Raw genomic sequence first — 17,479 nt, forward strand, 5'->3', positions numbered from 1 at the left:
TGGGTCACGTACAAGGGATTGAAGATGCCTTGGAAAAATATTTTGAAAGGTGGCTTTGAAGGCCCAAAATGCAAGATAACCAAGTCTGAGATTAAGATTGGACCTAGCCACACCTAGGCTCCATCAGGAGTTGATGGGTCCACTCTGAACCTCATAACTCAACAGGAGGGTCTTCCTTACCCCTTGCGTCTCCGGTCTCTGTGTGAATCATTCTAACTCGGTTCTAACTCCATTTTCTATTGTGTGTTTCTTCCATGCAGTAATTAATAAGGTGAACCTTGCCATCAAACTTATCAAACCTTGGTAAACCCCTGTTAAACTTTGTTAAATTCCATCGAATTTACTGAACTCTGTCAAATTATTATTTTACCTCAATAAAACTTATTGCTGCTTCTCTCTTTTGAGTGAGGTGCATTCCATGACAAATTGGCATAGCCGGCAGGATTACTATTGCAACAACACATCATCAGTAGGATAAAATTAACCTGTCTCACAACAGTCTGTGTGGGCTGGTGCCAAATTGGCGTAGCCAGCAAGATGGCAAGTAGTATCACCAATTATTCACGGAAGCATGGAATAAACCTGAATTCCAGCTTCTCAGAAGAATGGGCTCGTGATAATTGGCGTGATTGGGAAGCTGTGGAAGAACAGCTAAAGGTGGCCAGGGGGCATATAAAGGATGGAAAAGGGAAAAGAATTATTTGCAAAATGCTAGGAACCTGTTTAGAAGCTGCTTATCAGGATAGGAAGAATAACAACAAAAGGGAGCAGGACCTAAAAGAAGAAATAGAAGGCAGAAAGGCAGCTGAACTAATACTGTCTTTCAAAACTGAGCAGCTGCAGAAACAGTTACAGGAAGGAAAGGAGAAAAAAAAAAACCAAAAGCTGGAAGAAAAGATTGAAATAATGCTTATGCAGGCTCCCCATCCCCCTGACATTGTACAGATTAGGAAATTAATTGTATCCCCTGAAGAATGGGATGGGAACATATGGGGTGACCCCGACTATAGCGAACCAGGGGGGATGATTCTTTATTTCCCTCAAATTCCCCCTGAATATGAAGCCAGACCCATAATTAAAACAGAACAGTCTGAAGGACCTTGGGGTGGTGCTCTGCAATATACTGTGTGAATCACTCCCAGGGATCCATTACAATTGGCAAATATACAAGAAAAATATGGCAGAAAGCCAGGTGAAACAAACAGAGTATGGGTGGCGAGTCTGCCTAAGTGGCGGTGACCGAATACTGCTGAGCGGAGATAAAGCAAATGGCTTCTGGGGTCCAGGAGTTCTCTTAAATTTAGGACCCAACAAACAGATCCCATTCTATCACCAGCAGGGTAGCTTAATGGGCTGGGGGAATAGATGCCATGAAGTAAGGTGAACCCTCCTTAACAAGCTCTCTACAGCCATCACAAAAGCTGCCTGCATACAAGCCATGCATAAACGAGAATCCAGTGACATCCAAATATCTGCTACAATTGATTACGCAATGCTAAAACCACTACTTAGAGGAGCCCCAACAGTTCTTAAACCCTACTTAATTGCAAAATGGGATGAAATTAAAAGAGACACCTAACACAATGAGGGATTAGGTGATAACGATCCCTGCAACAGACTCCCTACCTGGGCAGAATTAATGCATGACATTGTAAACCATGCCTGTGAAATGGGGTGGGACGATCCGCTAGCCAAAAAGTCAGACCCAAGACCCCGAGCAGGTCTTTAACTGCACATCTATGGATGGCAGTGCTACATGTCAGAGATACGTTCTTTATTGTCCCCTTACAGGAAGAAGATAAAGAGAAACTTGCTTTTACTTGGGAGGGGATACAATACACCTTTAACAGACTCCCACAGGGATATAAACATTCACCCACGATTGCTCATGCTGCACTTGCTGAACTCTAAACAGTCAGTCTCACTCCCCCAAGATGTGAAACTGTACCAATATATAGATGATATTCTAATTGGAGGAACTTCCCCTGAGAAGGTGGGGGAAGCGGCAGCAGCAGTGTAGCAAGCACTACATAAAGCAGAAGTTGAGATCCCACTCGAGAAATGTCAGGGACCAAGTAAAGAAGTAAAGTTTTCAGGTACTTGGTGGATAGCGGGCAGTGCAGTGATTCCTCCAGATAATCTTAAGAAAAATCAAACACCTGCAAAATGCCCCAATCTAGGAAAGAGCTACAACAGTTAATGGGAACTTTAGGATATTGGAGAAAGCATGTACCTGGATTTTCTATCATTGCTCATCCATTATATTCGCTTTTATGGAAGGGCAAACCTTGGTAGTGGAAATCAAACATAAGGAGGTGATAAAAACTCTGATTGAAGAATTAAAAACATATCAGTCACTGGGGCCAGTTCACCCACACAACCCTATTATAGCCGAATGGGGTTTTGCTGAACATGGTACTTACTGTAACCTATTCCAAACTGGCCCTTACAGACCAAAGAGACCTTTATTATTCAGCTCGATTGCATTTAAAGAGACAGAACGGAGATACTCCGAATGGGAAAAGGGACTTTTGTCTTTAGTCCAAGCCGTGAAACAAGTTGAGAAAATACACCAGGGACAGCCTGTGCAAACCAGAGGAACATGTGATTTGCTAGAAGCAATCCTAAAGGAGACTGCTCCCCCAGAAGGAGTTGCACAAAAATCTACGGTCAGAAAATGGTATGCCTACTTGACAGGAATTGCAGAGGAAATGAAATTAACCGAAGGACATACTAAAGTTTCCAAATTACAGATGCCTATAAATGCAGATCCATTAGCATTACAACAACCTTTTAAACCCTAACCAATTTTCAATGCACGTCCCCTCACCAAGGGAGCACCAACAGAAGACATTTGGTTCACTGATGCCTCAGCAAAAAGAATAAATCGTTAAATGGCAATATAAGGCTGCTGCATTAAACATTACCACTGGCACACAAACAATAGAAGAAGGTGAAGGCAGCGCACAAGGAGGAGGATTAAGAGCAGTTGTTTTAGCAGCACAGAATGGAGCAAAAGTCATATATGTAGACTCCTATGCTGTATGGACTGGCGCCACACAATGGCTCTGCCAATGGGAATCCCTGAACCGGGAAGTAAACAGATCTCCAGTTTGGAGAACTCAAAATTGGCAACTATTACTAAATATAGCCAGAAAAACACCACTCAAGACGGGATGGGTGAAAGCTCACACCAAGGACAATAAACCAGTCACAAACTGGAACCAAAAGGTGGACGAACTGACTAAAATTAGGAAAATAAAAATAAGGAACTCCTTAAATCCCGAGTGGTATCGGTTGGGAGAATGGCTACATCAAAAATTAGGTCACACAGGTAAAGAAGCACTTTACTGCTGCACAGAGCAAGGATTAGCCCCTAATCAGGAAAACCTCGTGAAGTTATTCTCACAGAATATCCTCAATGTAGATAAAATTACAAAGAAATCACCCTGCCAAAGTACCAGCCCTACATATCAATCAAGGAAAAACTTTGTGGTCTACGTGGCAAATTTATTATTTCAGACCATTCAAACCCTCTGTGGGATATCGATATATCCTCACAGGAGTGGAAGTAGTCTCCGCCTTGCTTATGGCGACTAAGTGCCAAAAGGCCGATGGATGAAATACAGTACAAGGGCTATCGTTTTGGTTCTCAAGTCTACCTACTCCTGATGTCATCCAAAGTGATAATGGCTCACACTTCTCATGTAAGGAAGTGCAAGAATGGGCAAAACAAGAAGAAATTCAATGGGTATTCCACACCCCATATTATCCTCAATCAAATGGGATGGTAGAAAGAGCTAATGACTTATTGAAAAAAAGCCTTAAGCCACATGAGGCCCAGTGGGATACTTGACTTTCCTAAGTACTTCATCAGTTGAATAACCGGTATGGGCCCACTGGGAGCCCTGGGAGCCAAGCATTCTTTGCAAAAGCTAAGCTTGATGCTCCACCTTCTGATGAAAGAAAATATCTGCTAGCATTATAGTCAGGACAACCTGTCATGGTAAATTTACCACAAATTGGAACTGTACCTATGACTCTAACTAAACCTCGTGGCCCACTTGCCTGGGAAGCTACTGATAGCAGTGGTGCAACACATAGAATTAGTGCATGGTGGATTTTTCTTTCTTTCTAATGGGGTAACCTGTCCAGAAAACCCCACCAAGACCAGTCTATTTTACCTTTTTTTCTTACAGCCTCCTCCAAGATGAAAGCAAAATACATTGTCCTACTGCTGTTGAAGATTTCAATAATACTTGCTTCCCCACAAACGCCCACCTGTCTCAACTTAATTGTCAATCAAGAAATCAGCCACAATGTGTCAATACAGATAAGGCACCCATCTTGTTACTAACAGACAGTAATATAAACACAACTTGTAAAACACAACCACCTATTAATAAGGGATATATGTTATGATTATTCACAGTAACTCTTACATGCCATATAGAAAATGCTGTAACGTAAGTCATTGCTCAATACATGACATAGTGAAGGGACATTATGATGTTGAAGTATCATGCAGATGGAACACTCTAAAGGGATGCAATGTAACACTAGGAACAATATCTCTCAGAATCACTAAACCTATCACAACTACATCAGTGCCTACTTTGAATATTTCCCCAGTTTTACTGAGGAATCTTACTAAAGATGCTGCACTCAAACCTAACTCCCCACAGGATGGCAAAGGGAAATGCTGTGTTCATGTTACTATTCCAAATCCTAACAATGACCAGTGGCCATGGTCTCAAGCTTGTGTTAATTATACTGGGACTATGGGAACACTCCCTTGTAAGGGAGATTTAAATCTTTCCTCTGTGGTCATGTATGGAACTGAAGTATACTTCGAAAACAAATGGAGCTGGGATAAGAATGAAACTGATGTTAATAAACTTCCCCGGCTTCAGGGAATGGCAGGGAAAGAAATTAAAATAGGATGCCGGATGATCAATGAGTCTACCCACAAGAAAGCAACTGAGATTTCTGTGCACAACGTTACATCAAACACCACAGATACAAAACATTGCACGTCTGAAAAATCAGACTGTTGGTACAATTTTACCATAGTACAACCTGTTTTGTAATCTGCCTCTGGGCTCACAGGGATGTAGGACCATCATTTAAATTTAAAATAGACATTACTGAGCCTAGTACAAGAACATCCACCACTCCTCACTCAACATCTTCCCTGATCATAAAAGATAAGGAAACTCCATCCCCACAAATTTCCAAAACTGGACCTTACGCTATTAAATACACAGGCCAACAGCGAGTGTTGTGTAATCATCATGGACCCTCAAACGAGTGGAACTATCAATGCAGATCAATATCTCTGCAATTAAAGCTACTTGCTCACCATTCTTAAGCATGTCCTGCGCAGGATGGTTAGCGTGGTTGTGTGGATGAACTCTCACCTCTTCAAAACGATCAAGAAAAGATGTGACTTATCTTAGGAACATGATTAGGAGTATTAAATAGCATGGACGCTGAAGTTTTAGCAAAAAAAATAAACTCAGCAATAAGTAATTTACACAAATTAGAATGCCCATTGCAATCTTCTCTGTCAGCATTGGGAACTAACCAATGGCTCTTATCTGATATATTACCCCAATGGGAAAGGATTAATGAAAAGGACCACCAACTACTTGTGAACGCACTAGGTGCAGCCCAAATTAATGTCTCTCTCGCTCTTAGTTGTAATCAGGCTCAACTGTGGGTACAATCTACTGTGGCAGCAATTGTAAGAGAAGGTGAAGAGGGCACCTTACCCACTAAAATTCAAAAGGTAATCTGGGATAATGCAATTGAATTTGAAAGGGAATTCCAATCCTGGTGGTGTCTAGTCAATTTTACCTATGACCCTACTGACAGTAAAGCCACTGTTTTTATTCTAACAATACGCAATGCTTCACTATATACCATATACCCAATCATTGCGCTGGGATTAAATCACAGTGGAATGGTACTCTATCCAATGAAACAGACAGTATGGGCCCAACAAAAGGGAAACAAATGGCAAACTGTTGATGTTGATACACGTGTTGTGTGAGAACAACAAGGATTTATTTGTGAAAGCAATGCCATTAAAGCCCAAGACATTTGTCTTGACACTGAAAACGTTTGCCATTTTGACATACATCCTGACGAAACCTCTGAAACTGTACTTGCATATATTAGAAATGGATGTGTTTGTATGAGAACCCTTTGTGATTTTATATTTGTAGGCAATATCACTGTAGATATAAACAATCACTCAAATATCTGTAATTTTCTGAAAATATGGGATGCGACTTTAACCATTCAGCTCCTGTCACATCTAATCAATTATTACAATCTAACTATACATTGTATCAAGATTTATTACCTAGCCCCATTGGAATGAATCTTATATTGGTAAGAAAGCTATTACAGCATGATGATCCCCACCAATTGCTGAAACAAGTTCAAGAAAATGAACAAAGAACCCTGATTACCATTCATCGTGATGCGAAAGAAATACACCATGTTCTGGAAAAGAGTGAAAAGGGATAGAGAACATCCCTGGTGGGATACCTTATTCAGATGGTCATCGACAGCAACAGGAACGTTGAATCTAATGCTTCATCCAGCTGTGAATTTGTTAGCTCTAACAATATTATGCTTATTACTTATAATCTTTCTATATGTAAAAGTTTGGTACATAACGAAGAAAATACTCTTTGTTCATCATGTGAAATCAACCAGTAATGTACAAAAATAATATGCAACTGATAGTAATATTTTACACTAAAAGCTGTTTGCTTACCGTGGATCTGCAAGCGCGACAACAAGGTATGTCAAATGTTTATAGCATAGAGGCAAGAGGTGACCATACCACCACTCTATGACGTGAAGTTGACTGTAGTCATGGGGTGGAGTGTGACAGATGCACTTGACCCCTAGGCATACTTTGGTTCAGGCTGACTAAGGAGCAACAGGCCTCATGTGCTGTGGTGAACCTGCAAGCTGGAAAACTCCTGACTTACGTACAAGGGAGTGAAAGTGCCTCAGAAAAATATTTTGAAAGGTGGCTTCAAAGCCCAAAAATGCAAGATAACCAAAGTACAGAACAAGATACCAGAGCTAAAATGAAGACATCTATCTTGTCTGTGCTATTGACTAGGAGCCAAGTACTTCACTCTCTAAATATTACCATCAGGATGAGCCCAATTTGAGCTCTCTCTGAATTTCAGCTGGACTGCACGCCAGGGGACTCCCCCCTTGAGCAGGGATGCCTCTCAAGGTTTGAGATCTTTTACCTGAGACTAAGAGATCCTTCCTTGCCCAAGCAGAGAGATTCCTTACTCACAACAGATCCTCGGTAAGTGACTGATAGCATGCTGCATTAATACTAATCAAACGTTACTAATCCATGTAGCTACTCAATATTAATTATTATAAACTTTGTATAGATAATTCCATTAGGCATAAACCATCGTCCAAGTCTGAGACTAAGATTGGACCTAGCCACACCTAGGCTCCATCAGGAGTTGAGAATACAAAAGGGTCCACTCTGAACCTCATAACTCAACAGGAGGGTCTTCCTTACCCCTTGCGTCTCCGGTCTCTGTGTGAATCATTCTAACTCGGTTCTAACTCCATTTTCTTTTGTGTGTTTCTTCCATGCAGTAATTAATAAGGTGAACCTTGCCATCAAACTTATCAAACCTTGGTAAACCCCTGTTAAACTTTGTTAAATTCCATCGAATTTACTGAACTCTGTCAAATTATTATTTTACCTCAATAAAACTTATTGCTGCTTCTCTCTTTTGAGTGAGGTGCATTCCACTCATCTGCAACAGACATGCATCTTAAAAGGATGGGGTAGAGGAGGTAAGTCCCCTACAGGGATATGTAAACACAGGACCTAGAGAACAGCATCCCGCAGGACTGCAGTGTCCTAGTACAGTGCTTCGTACATGCTACTTTCCAAGCCCTTGGTTGGAAAGGGTCTTACAGGAAAATCCCACATTTTGGGGTAAATCAGCGACAATGAAGTACCTTGTATTTTTTCAAAATCCTACAACATGTGTTATGGGGCTATCCTGATCAAACATGCACATGTGGTCACTGCAGAGCTTCTGCTGATTCAAGGGTTTATCTGCAGGGCCCAGAAAGCAGTAGACAACCCAGGCAAGAGGTAAGAGTGTGCTTGTGGAATACAGCTGGCATTTGAGCTGATAGTATTGCACAGTGCCTGCAATTCCAAAATGCTTAAGTATGCTGTTCTCTTGTTGCTGCAATTACTGTAAGTAGAGATGCAATACTAGATACTGAACACAATATAACTGTCTAGTTTCAGTAACAGTATACTAACTTGCTTTCAGAAATAGAGGGGATACAGAAATAAGTCTCATGCACAACAGCCCATTACATCAGGTTCACAGTAAAAGTAACGTACTTTAAGTCAACACATGCAATAACCTACTGTCAACTTTTGGAATTCAAAGCGAAAAAAAGGAGAGGAAGAGCGAGCCCTATGCTCAACTTGGAAAGACAAGATAATGGAACAATAAAAAAGAAATTATTGTGTCATAACTTTGTCCTCAATAGAGTTGCCTAGCCACTTAGAAGCATTAAAGGGAGACACAAAAGTAATGAGAATGCAGTAAGAGGGGAGCAATACTGCCCACAAAAAAAAACCCACCACATTTTTTATAAAATGCAGTAGATTTACCACCATAAAAAGTTATTATTACTATACAAAAGCAATGTATAGTTTTATTCAGAAGATCAGATTAGAAAATATATATACATTTGCTATTGTCTGCTAAGGAAGAACTCCTCCTGAGCTTGCACTGCAGAGACATTTTCCTCATCCTCACCTCTGCCTTAAGTGGAAACAAAAGAAACTCTTTGAAAAAGTTCTTCTGGGGCTGTAGAACAGACTACACAGCTTGTGGTAGTCACTGCTATAAATGGGATGATCCTAAAGAGGTCACGGGTGAAAGGTACTATGAAGGAACTTGTAGTGAATAGGGGTCCAAAGGATGAGAGGAAGGCCACAGGCCACTTCATATAGTGAAGAGTGATGTTTTATCAAATCCAAACAAAATTTTACAGCATTTTTATACCCTGCCATTTGCAAAACTCCAAAAGCTATAAAACTTAGCCTAAGGCCTTTATGAAGAGTTGGCTGATAATCACAACCCACGCAAATCCCCACTGAAGGCACAAGCGGGACTGCCTGTAAGGGTACCTCTTTTTCCTCTGGCTAGGGGAAGCACATCAACAACGTGGCTCCTAATCTGGTTGCCTCAGGAGATATCTAAGTTTAGATGGCATGAATATCATCTTAAAGGAATTTAGCTAAAAATCCAGCTGCAGAGAAAAAACATGCTGGTATGTTTAAAAGGCCTGAACTTTATGAAAAAGTAGGCACAGAAGGATTTGGACACAGATGGCTTACGTGGAGAGAAGAGTACAGCATTCACACTATTTTTTATAAATCAAGAATTAAATATATTTTGAACACAATCTTTCTTATTGTTACTACAGGAAGCAGTCCAATTAAAAAGAAATTCAACAGCAATGCCTTGTATTGTAAAGAGTTCATACATTTAGGAAAACAGAATATCAAACACTTGATTTTTTTTTTGTTGAAAAAAATTTTTTTTTCCTATAAACTTTTGAGAATAGTAATCCAAATTCAATTTATTAGCAAATTCTTTAATTCATTCAGTACTAAAGACAATCTTACTTGGTATATTCAATAATATGTATGCTAAAGAAAAGCTGTATAAATAACATGACAGTTACGTTTTCTATGTTTACTTGTTAATTTTTATGAATTTGGTAATAGAAGTACTGCTAATAGCCTGTTTTCCATTTTTGGCTTGTCCCTGTTGCTTCATTATGTGATTTTACAGTTTCCATTCATGAATCAAAATATAATTTAAGCAATATTATAAATGTAGCGAGCAACCATCTGCTTTGCCTTAATTACCAAAAAACTTTAATGCGCCTCTGTGTGCCTCTTTTGAATACCAACATTCTCATTTCTCTGTGAAAGCTAACTACTATGAAAAAACAGATCAGAAAAGGCAATTCTGTCCAACAATAAAAGGTATGGATCTAGTCCAGTTGTCCTTTTTTTCATGCTAAAAGTTCCAATAAAACAAGAAACTGTACTATATATGTGGATTAGTAGTTCAATGAAACCATGAAAGCAAGTTTTATATACTGTCATATTCAAATTAATTTCACTATATCTCCTCAAATTACAAGCTGCAGATTGGTGACTACATTTGCAACCCAGTCAAGCTAAGTACAAATCCTTTTGCTCACTGAAGACATCTACATTCAGATATTTTGCAAACACTGAATTTTCTTTCTAGAAGATGTCTATCATTATCATGATCATTCGTAAGCATTTAGCTGCATTGCTATAAATTGATTTTCCCAACCAGTAACTAGGCCAACAAAAATAAGTGAGATAAATGGATATTTTAAATATTTAACTATTTATTAAGCAAATCAACCAAAGCAGAAATTTTCAGCATACTAACCTCAGATTTTAAAAAAGTAACTTCCACAAAGGAGAGAAGTCTCTACAAGAGCATTCAAGGTAAACAGGGAGAAAAATCCCAGCTACAACATTGATCATATTTCACATGTTCAGAAATTATTTTCAGGCATTTTGGAACAGAGGTCATACATATTCAGACATCACTGAACACAGCAGACAAGTGTATTTAAACAATGCATTTTAGGTCAGCACTCAATCAATACCTTTAGGACACCACCACAATTTGTATTAACATTCCAAGCAAATGAATAAGCTTTGAACAATGAAAGGCATGAAAATAAAGTAACACACAGGAGAAGATTGCACAATACAAAATGTTAGAGAAAAAGAAAAGATGGCAAAGCAAAAAATAAAAAAGAACATGTAAATGTCTAGATTATCTATACTGCCTTGAATACGGACATGAGAGCCACCACTATGATATCCTAGGTGCCAAAATAAGCATCAGAAGTCAACCTAAGCAAAATGTGTACTTTCACCATGCAGAATAACCACAATAGTTCTAACATACAAAAACATACACCCATATGTCCACCATATCCTTTTAAATATGATTCTTCCCATAATTATCAACTAATTAACACAGTCTACATAGAATGACAAAAAAAATTTTTTAAAAGCCCTGAATTGCAAACATACTGGAAGGGCAACAGAGGGGAAAAAACCCCAGAGAAATGTTAAAGGAAAGAAGTAACTGGTGGGCAGGAGATATCGTAAAATGTTTATGCCATATTTATCTTAGCTAGTTTAGGACTAAATTATGAAAGACTTTTAAACAAAGACAGGAAAGGTTAGATTGCAATTTGAAAGGAAGCCAACAAAGTGACAGAATCTTGACTCTTCTGTTCCAATAAAATTTTGGCATCATCTTTCCAGATGAACGGAAGAGAGGAAGTTTGGAATGGTTTACATTAGAAACAGTGACAGAGTCAAAAAACAAGACATGAGGATGCGAGAGGATTTTTTTGTCTGAATGGACAAATGGACTTGTATTTCAGGGAAGTCAGCAAGATTTAGAAATAGGTGGAACATACTAAATGATTACCCAATGTTATTCATGGAATAAAGAACGGGACGAGGAGGCGGCTCAGCCTCAATTTTAACCATGTGAAGTTCTGTGCAATAACTGAACATCCATAATGAGATGTTAAGAAGAAGGTCCAAGGTACCTTCTCAAATACAAGACAGCTAACGACATAAAGTAGTAGTTGATGCAGATAAAACTACCTAGGAACAGGATGAAGCAGCAGATGGCCAGAATACCAACTTGAAAAACGCTGACAGAAAAGGGAAGAGTAGAATTGTATACTTCTGCAAGATTAATTCTTTAAAACTATATATAATGGGATCCTGCAGGTCACGTACAACTTTCAATTAAACAGGAAAGGATAATTAAGAAGTCAACAATAATTGCATGGATTCCATAAAGAAAGAGCATCGCGATCAGGCCCCAAATTGTACACCTTCCTAAAATCTTGGTGTGTCAGACTCCAAAAATCTACAGCTTACTGAGACTTTACTTGACTGAGCTGTTTAGCCAGTCAATAATTAAAGGTGGCAAAATATACCCGTTACTATGAGCTTTTTAGAATACAAAAAATTCTGCCCATATTCTTCCATTCCACCTCCCTTTGGTAAGGTCTTTTAACCTTTTGCTTAAATATTAAATTTATTAAAGTGGGTTCCCCCCCCCCCACGCATAGCGCCACTGATCTTGAAAGGCAAGAAAGCCTATTTAAATGCATTGAAGTACATTAGCATGAAAAAATAATGAGTCCTTACAGCATTCTAATTTAGGAAGGTGCACTTAAATTAGTTATAACATCTGCTGTCAAAAAATCTATCCAGACAGGAATCTCTTCAATAAAAACCTGATTTTCACATTTCTGACAAAATTGCCCTAATGGGCTCTCCTGGCATCAGTGTTATAGGACCTAAGGAGTCAGGAGCCAAAAGCCTCTTGTGTTTTGCTACTTTGCTTCACGCTCCCTTTTCCTTTCTAACTAGCAAAGAATTACTCTGTTCTCTCAGGCCTTCACAAGGAAATGTGACCTCACTGTGAGGTCAGAAAGCTGATCCAAAAGAACATGTACTGAGAAGCAGATGTTACCAACACATAGGGAGAACTCTCAGAGGTGCATCTGCTGAACATCTCTCCAGCCAGACGAGTTTGAGGGGCATTAATCCAGCATTTTGTACGAACCTTTGAAAGTAATATCCCTTTTAAGTCATCTGGAATATCAACAAACTGAGGCCTTGTTTTCAGAGGGAAGGGGTGGGGGAAAAACCTACTATAACTAAAGCAGGACAGATGAAAGAAGCATCAAGTCATATGGACACATTTTTTTCCCCAAACAGCCCCCCAGGATTCTCATCAGTTATCTTGAAGGTCCAAAGCTGTGCCATGAAGCCATAACACCACTGGCGTTTTTTTCTTTCTTATGAAAGGTGTGAAACCCCTGCAGGGACCTACTCCACCAAGAGGTGGACTGTATGAAAAACTTCCATCCTAGCTTTGCTAGGATGTCACCTAGGTTCAGTCACCTTTTCAGAGCCAGACATTTTCAGACTTTGCAGAGCCAACCCTATTGAGTACCACAAGGCTGATTATTAATGTAAATTGAATGGCCTCTAAGTACTGTCAGTCAGGCAGCCGGATGGTTTAGACTTGGCCAGACTGAAAGCAAGTCAAAAGAACACCAGTGGAGAATATGGAAGGAAGATTGGAGTTATTTTTGCAGGCGTCTTTCAGAAGCAATTTCTTCCAGTAGATCACTCCTGTGAGGTAAAACTAAGACCTACCAGTGGATGATGGCAATGCAGACCTGGATGACCAGTAGCAGTGGCAAATGACAAAGACTGCTTTCTGCAAGGGGCAGGGAGGAGGGGAAAAAAAAAAAAAAAAAAAAAAAAGAGAAAAAAATTCTTTGCCAAAAGCAAGAAATGTGAAAATAGGAAAACAAACTATCTTGGTCTGAGGTCTGCCACAGCACAGCAACAGCACAAAAGTTTCTTTCAGGGTGCACAAGCATCATTTCACTAGTACAAAACTTACCAATCCAACCGAAACACCAACCTATTTGCTCCTGTTCTGTAGCTAATGACTAGTGGTGCTGGCAGATGACCTGCCAGCTTTATATTGGTGGATTATATCCCACTGCTGAAAGTTCAATGATGCACAAAGATTACTGCTGGATTTGCAAGGTTAATTTTCTGAATTGTACTTAGACCACTGATGGATCTCATTTCCTTACTAAAAAGAGAGAGATTTTTCCAGTAAATATGAGTCATAACTCGGGAAGTTGATCAATGTTAATTGGGCATACTTATTGCAGTGGAAAAAGGGAAAACAAATGGAAAGGAACAACTGCTCCCAGAACTATTAAAGATTATTAAGAAAAAAGCCTGAAAGGTAGATGTTGAGATGAGAAGGAGTTAATGAATTCTTATCTCCTGGCTGCAAGAAGAAAAAAAACCAAAACAACAAAGGCAGCTACAGAAATAGAACAAGCACACAGGACTCTCAGCTTCCAGAATTATAGGCTAATAGCATGACCAGAGCTAACCAGAGGGTAACATTAAAACTAGTAAGCTAACACTAAAAAGATTAGGTTTTAATTTACTCTCTAGTCTTTTTAATATCCTCTAGAAGCTTAAAAAAAAAACCACCCCACTTTTCTGAATTGTGTTTGCTTTACAGAATTCTGGTACTACAAGATGCCATACAGCCCATGCCCCACTCAGCCACAGTGTTCAGTGGGATTTTGCTGCATGCTAAACCCTCTCTGCCCAGTGTTTATCTCAGGAATCCTCAGCATACAAGCAGCATCATGTTTAATCAGATTCCCTTCTGAAGAAGCAAAGCTGGAAGCACAGTAGTGACTATTTGTACAGAATTGCTGCTCCTACCTGAGTCACCAGGTAAGAGGAAAACCTGTGTAAAGAATACAAAGCTCCATGTTTTCCTGCAATAAATTCTCCCAAGAATTGCCTATACAGTTATTGTGATATTTGACCTATGGTCTTCAACAGTTTTATTTCAGTACCAGTGGAAACTCAACTATGAAAGTTTGGCTTCAAGTGGCAAAGGACCTTAAAACCATCTCCTACATAAACAATATTTCTCTCTGGAAAAATATATATGCAACAGAATCATTAGTGTTGACTTCAAACCTACAGGTGAAGGTCAACAGATTTCATACGGTGAACATTTACTCCACTCACATTGAGACTGAACTCTGTTGAAACATAATGAATGCTTATGATCTAAGTCATCTCTGCCCTTCCCTTAGGAGAAGGGAAGTCACTCCATCGTGACCCACCTTGATTGCTTTTTCTGTGAAAAGATCCATGCCTTCCACCACTTAATATGTCTTCCTGTTTATTTAAATTCCCATCAGTCACAGAAATAAGATGGAAAACACTTACTAAATCACAGATGGGGGACACAATAATAGGCTGGAACTATGTCCCCTATTCACAGAAAGGATTGTTTCACTTGTGAAAAATAATCTATCCAGTGCTTCTCAGGAATACATTTTAGTTTAGCTTTTTATCATTTGCTCCTTTGCCACTTGCCATTTTTCTCTCTTCTAGGCTTTCCCCTTTTTTATCTCACACTGAATGGATGTATACTGCACATTGTTTTCTCAACATGGCCAGTGCATGCACAGAGATCACTCCAGCAGCTTCAAGAACCACTCTGAATGCATTTTATTCAGGAAAGGTCACATCAGAGCATCGCTACTAAAAGGCATACTTTGACTCACAAGGATCTAGCGTTACATTTGGGTCCAAGAATTCTTGGATGCCTGCTGTAACTTTTTCAAAAGCCCTAAATTACAAGTTCTCTGGGGAACACTGGGCATTTGTCCCCAGTTACCACAGCATCCAGAACAACACCTTCACCTCTGCCTGGAAGCCTCTGGTGCTGCTCCTACATAAATAATATTCCTCACTTCCTGGCATGCTGGAGAGTTGTCCAGCAAGATTAAAAGGCTAAGCAATGACCCTTCTGGAAACCAGTACTGGCTTTGAACCAGCAGACAATCTGAAGTCAATTCAGTATTTCTTATTACCACATATAGGGCAAAGACCATTTTTCTGCATTAGATTTTGTTTTCAAAAAACATAGGAAGTTTTGTATCAGATACTGTTTTTTTCCCCTCTCTAAAAAAATATTTAGAATCTGTAGTTTTAGCATACAATAAAATATAAGTAAGGCTGTGTTTGTTTCTAAGCCTACAGGAGCAGCACCTTCAGTCACAGCAGTGCCTGCCACCACCCTCAGTACCTCAAACAAGATGAATTCCCTTTAGGCAGAGGCTGATGCTGTAGGGATGTAGCAAATGAGGCAGACTGGATCACTGAATTACATGAAAAGACAAACAGTCCTAGAAAGGATATAAACTAAGGAAACTTGGGGACATGCGCTGCTAAATCTCTCAGGAGCCATTATACGAGATGGCCATTTACTCAGACTCTTCTTTACAAACAAAACCTTCTAAGACATTCAAAGCAGCTTCTACAAATTCTTACAACAGCAATTGAGAGGTAACCTGTGCAGCTAACATGAAGTACCTTATCCATGCAATATACCTTCTAAATTAAACTTTGTTCTGTGCACTCTGCTTACTCCATATATCTGTTGTGTAGCAAGCTACAGCATGACATATGCAAGTACATTAATTACCAAGTCAGGGAATAAGCTTGGCCATATATTGCAACTCCTGCATACAATTTATACTTCATAACTAATTTCTCTATTTCTCCTTTGCTTTCTGGTACACAACTTCTAACTGTAGTCTCCTTAGACCTCATTAATTAGGTACCTTAACCTTGCATAAAGACTTTGATGGGAGTCCAATATACTAAATTTAGTTGTTACAAAACCAGAACTATCATTTAGTAGGTGGTAATAAACCATTTATCTGCAACCCTGGAGGCATAGGCACTGGCAGCATAATGTCAGTCTGCTCACATAAAAGGTGATAGGAAAAAAGTGAGATCTAGACTTGGATCACCTGCAGTTCCCAGAGATCTCACAGCTCTTCTCCAGTAAGCTAAGACACCTGCTCCAATTATCTGCATGCTTTCCATCCTAATAAATATCCCTAAAAAAGCAAAGTCATGGCTGATGGAAATATAACAAATCTGTTCCTTGAAGGATGCTGACATGCTGAAGCATGAAAGCAGATCGCCACCTTGTAGCAAGATTCATGAAGGAAAAAAAGCATGCTTATTCCAAACTAGCCATTAGCCAGTATCAGACCCGAATTCAGGTGATTGCTTCAAATCACATGCATGAATTTTGGTCTCCCACATCCTAGACACACGTGATGATAATTTTTTTAACAAAAACTTTCCCTACCAGTTCTACCCAGCAGACTACCAAGGACAGGACGCAAATCTCTGTGCATGCAAACTCTCTTGTTTTCCATTTGGAAGACAACATTCCCAGGATACATGTTGAGAAGGAATGATTGTTGCACAGACATCTTCTATAGAAAGGGAGACAAAATAAAGTAGAAGTAGAGCTTTTAGGTATCACTGGAGGGGATGGATTAGCAGGGCAAAGAATAAGAATTCAAATGTATAGTTTCCCTGGAGCTTTAACTTTAAATTGAAGCCAGACACAAACCAATCTTTCATCTTAAAAGTGGAGAAACTGCATCTCCTGCCATTTGCCAATGTGGAATTTCTACTAAGACCATAAACAGTGAAGCCTGTTCCATTCCCTGTGGGCATTAAAGGACTTTAGTCTAGTTTCTATGAGATACACGTGCTCAGCTCATTTACTGCCTGTTGGAAAGTCTTACCGACACAGAAAAGACAAGGATTTTGTGCACAAGTAAAGTGATATCTTCCCCATCCCATAAGATCTTGTAAGTCAGACTGTCAGGGCTTTGTAGGGAAGCCTGCCTTCTT

The sequence above is a fragment of the Pygoscelis adeliae genome, unplaced genomic scaffold, assembly GCF_000699105.1.
Source record: "Pygoscelis adeliae isolate BGI_AS28 unplaced genomic scaffold, ASM69910v1 Scaffold395, whole genome shotgun sequence".
NCBI lineage: Eukaryota > Metazoa > Chordata > Aves > Sphenisciformes > Spheniscidae > Pygoscelis > Pygoscelis adeliae.